Genomic DNA, 4,581 nt, shown 5'->3' with positions numbered 1-4,581 from the left:
GTGGACTGATGCTTTTCTTAATAACCGAGTTGTTCATTGTACTGACAGTTGAGTTGGTCAAGCACCAGCCTGAGACCAAACAGCCAAATTCCTGATAAGGTGTGTCTCTTCAGATTTGTGACATTGTTTCTCTAGGTGCATTTCAGAGTTGGCATTTCAAAGCTGACAAGTGCTGGTTTTGCTGGTTTAGGCTATTTGTGTAGGTTTACTGAAACACCTGCTCTTGCTCTGTGTGGGCTCACTGAAAGCTGCTGAGCCCTGGGTGTGTGGGTCTGCAGTGTGGCTCTGCCTGTGCTTTGAGGTGTTTGAGCCACAGCTGAGATCTGATGGTGTGAGGAAGATCTGCCATGCCCGGGTTCTGTGCATGGGGTGTGGAAGTCTGGAATAAACCCTGTTGTTCTTCAGTGCTGCCTTTATCTGAATCGAAGCAATGGTGGCTTCTCTCAGTTGGAGTGTTGCAGAAGGTGGGTTTTGGGATTAGTGGTTTTTAGGGTGGGGTTTGTTGTGGGTTTTTAGAAACTGTTTTCATGCCTTTTACTGTTCCTAGGGTCTGGTTCTGTGATAAGCATGAAGGTTTGTCTTACAGTGTTATGTGGAGATGTGTGGCTGGCCTTATCCCAATTTCTCCATGTGCAGCTGTGTGAAATGGCTCTCTTCCACTTGCCTGTGCTGGGGCAGTGCCAGACATAGAAGTTTTTCCTTTCTGTGTCAGGTCAACCTTATCAAATAGCCAGGAAGGGAATTCTGTTCCAGGTCAGCTGCTCTGGTAGAACGCTGGGGACAAAAGCTTTGGGAGAGGTTGAGATGCACACTTCATTTGTTATTTCACAGGGGACATGCTCTCTGAGATTTCCTGGAGATCTGATACACTCCACATGGACAGAGATGTGCTCGTTCACCTGCCTGCTGAGGCTGGCCTGGGCACAATCACACCCAGCTGTTTTTAGCAATCTCTGTCACAGACACTTTTGGAGAGGCTTAGCTGGTACAAGGCTGTAGGGGATTTAATGTTTAGGATGTTGTTCTGGTGTTGATCCTTAAAACTGATGGACCAAACACTGACCTCTCCCAGACCTGGACAAACCCGAGCCCAATGCTGTCCTGTATTCTGAGTGCCTTTAGACAGAGCTTGAACATCTCAGGCTCCACTCCTCTCCCTGCCACGTGTGTGTACAGGCTCTCCTGAGAGCAGGAAAGGGAAAATCGGGCAAGAAACAAAACCTGACTGTTCTAAAGTAAATGAGGGGACTGTTTCCAGAACCTGCTGTGTTTCAAGACACTTGCATTGTACCATCCCTGGAATTGCTCAAGGCCAGGTTGGATGAGGCTTGGAGCAACTTGGTCTAGTGGAAGATGTCCCTGCCCATGGCAGCGGGGTTGGAACTGTGTGATCTTTGAGGTCCCTTCCAACTGAAAACATTCTGGGATTCGATTCTGTGACCTTTTCTTCAGGAACGTGGGGAGATTCCTTTATTTGGTTCTCAGAATGTGATTCCTATGTTGCATTTGGTTTTATAATATACTTATTCCTTCTTGGTAGAAATTTAATGATAACAGAAAGCAATTGGTTTCTCTGAATGGTTGATTGAACCCCTCATTAGCACATAAGCTTGGCTCTAGTGCCTGCCCCATCATTTGGTGTCACTGGAGTCCATAGTCTTTCTCCTTTTTCCTTTTCATGTTTCAATTAAATTATATTTTTAAATTGGCTGTTTCGTAACGTAGGAGAGTTGGCAAGACAAGCTGATCTTGTGCTAAAATATTGTGATCTGCATTGATCCAGAGCTGTTGGCCAGGGGGACCCAAGCTGGGCCTCAGTGCAAGGTGTTTCCTCCTTCCCTCCCCGAAATGCTGCAGGCATGAACAGCACAGGCAACACCCTCTGCACTTGTTCTGCCTCAAGCACCAGCTGGGTTTGTCCTCCATCCTTAGAGCTGACACCCAACACACACTGGTCCAATTAAGACCACCTTTTTAACTGATGGGAGGACTAAACAAGAGTTAAATGTTCAGTGCTGCTTGTAAGAAAATACACTTCTAGCCTCTGTATATGATTATGGTTGGCTAAACCATCAGATCCCTGCTGCAGTACACCACCTTTCCTTTGGCTAGCTCTGCTCTTTTTTATTATTCTTTCTAAACCTGGGCACAGAAGAAACACATTTTTTAAAAAAAGGTGTGAGGTTTTTGTTTCAAAGTGACTGTAATAATTTATTTTATTTTTTTTTTAACTTAAATTCCTGCAGCTCCCTTTTGTGGGTTTCGTTATCCCTCCTCCACAGCAGCCCCCGCTGCCGGAGGTTTCTGCTGGCGCAGTTCGGGAGGGGCAGCTCCCACAGGCTGTTTTGGGGTGAGGTTTTGGTGCCGGCCCGGGCGTGGCCGTGTCCCCTGCCCAGCCCTGTGGTGCCATCGCGTGGCCGCTCGCTCACCGAGAGGTTTCGCCGTGCAGAGCACAAACCCCTGCCTGTTCCTCTGGGAACAGTGGTGCTTTTTTCCCCCCTCACTTCTGTGGGAGTGTCTTGGCCCCCTCTTGGGCACAAAGCTGTTGACTGCTTGTTAGACCTCTATCCCTAAAGCCTGGATACCTCTCCTGTTTTATGGGAGTCACTGGATATACCTTGGAATAACCTTGTATCTAAAAGAGAGGGGTCTGGATTTGCTGTTGCTTCCCAAGACAGCCCACAGGGTGGTGCATCCCTGGGGGGTCAGGAGTGCTTCTTTTTTGTCTGCAGAGGAGCAAGTGATACCTGCAGCTGGTACCTCTTCTACACACACCTAGGTTTGAGTAGGACTCACAGCCTATATTGTTTGAAGAAAAGTCTTTTCCAAGAAAAAGCTCCTGTCAGAAATCCAGCTTGCAGTTTGCCCGAATATGTTGCTCTTTCCCAGCCACAGCAGCAGCTCAGCCCACCCCCAGTTTCTAGCTCAGCAGCAGGGTGAGGGTCAGAAACACTGCCCAAGGACCACAGTCCTGTCAAATATGTGGATACAGCACACCAGGGACCACCAGTTTCCCTAGAGCCATGGGAACAGGACAACTTTGCAGCACCTTGCCTGCCTTGGAGCATGAGAGCCATTTGCCACTCCAGGGAGTGTCTGTTAAGCCTAGGACGCCAACAGTGCAGTGGAGTGGTGGATAACCATGGAAAGAATACAAGAATAAAATTATCTCAGTCCAGAGGAGAGCCAGTAAGATCCTCAGAGGCCTGGAACACCTCTGCTATGAGGATGGGCTGAGAGAATTGGAATTGTTTAGCCTGGAAAAGGGAAGGCTCCAGGGAGACTTCACAGCACCTTCTGCTACCTCAAGGGACTGTAAGAGTGCTGGAGAGCGACACAGGAACACGTGGTGATAGGACAAGGGGGAATGGCTTTGAACTGAAAGGGTACAGGATTAGATTAGTTATTAGGGGAAAAGAAATCTTAACTGTGGGATGGTGAGGCACTGGAAGTGGTTGCCCAGAGAAGCTGTGGCTGCCCCATCCCTGGACATGTTCAAGATCAGATTGGATCAGTCTTGAGCAACCTGGTCTAGTGGAAGTTGTCCCTATTCATGGCAGGGGAGTTGAAAGGAGATGATATTTAGCAGTACCTCTCAAGCCAGACAACTCTGCTCTCCTCTGCTTGTAGTTAATACCTTCCTGACTAGAAGGAGTCACCTGGTGACCTACCATTTTCAGGCTGGTGGATGTGACAGTCTGCTGCCCGTTCACTCATTCCTCTCCTGTGCACTATCCCCACAGCAGGACCTCACCTGGGGATTTCCACCCCCACAGCACTTACAGTCATGTCCCAGGTGACAAAAGCTGAGGCAGTGGCAGGTCACACATGACACTGCAAAGGTGGCTGGTGTTTGAGAGTCTTCCTGTTTGGTGTTTCTTATTAAGCAGGTAGCTCTCCTTGTAAACAGATCACTTGGATATCTAACACCCAGGAGACTTGCAGGCAGTTAATGCAGAGCTCTGTGGTGATCCTTGGCTTTGTAAAGCCTGGGAAGCTCAGAAATCTAAGTGTGCCCTCAGCAGATGAAACCTCTAATGGCACAGCCTTTGCTCACTCAGCTTGGATGGATCAGGGCAGCCTTGGACAAGAGCTGTCCTTTCCAGGCTGGGCAAGGCCAGGGAGCTGGCACAAACTGCTGGAGTGTTTGAACAGGATGTTGTGCTCCTGGGAGAAGTGTCATTGCTCCTGTCTCTGCCCTGTAAGCTCTGAGGGTAGAGGGCACTGTCTGGTTTGTTTGGGGAAACAAGGTCTGCTAACTGTGGAAGAGCAACAGAACTGACAAGAACAGGGCCCTGTGCCAGCCTAGGGCATCGCTTTTGATAAACCATGACACTGCTTTTTGTTCTCTGTGAACCAACTAGCAAAAGCATTTAATCTCAATGGAGACAGGCCTAGTCAGGTCAGGAGTTTATGAATTTGTGTATTTGTACTTTTCTGCCCTGAAGTGGCATTGGATTTTCCCTGTAGAAGTGTATTTCCAGCTTGCCCAGTTGCTGAAGCAGTTGAGAGGAAAACAGCCTGTCTCATTTCTCACTTGGCTCTGGTAGCTCACCCAGAAAGGGGGCACCAAGGGCACAG

This window comes from Prinia subflava, chromosome 7, assembly GCF_021018805.1.
Source record: "Prinia subflava isolate CZ2003 ecotype Zambia chromosome 7, Cam_Psub_1.2, whole genome shotgun sequence".
In the NCBI taxonomy this organism is placed as follows: domain Eukaryota; kingdom Metazoa; phylum Chordata; class Aves; order Passeriformes; family Cisticolidae; genus Prinia; species Prinia subflava.
Note: the sequence above shows the minus strand (reverse complement) of the source record.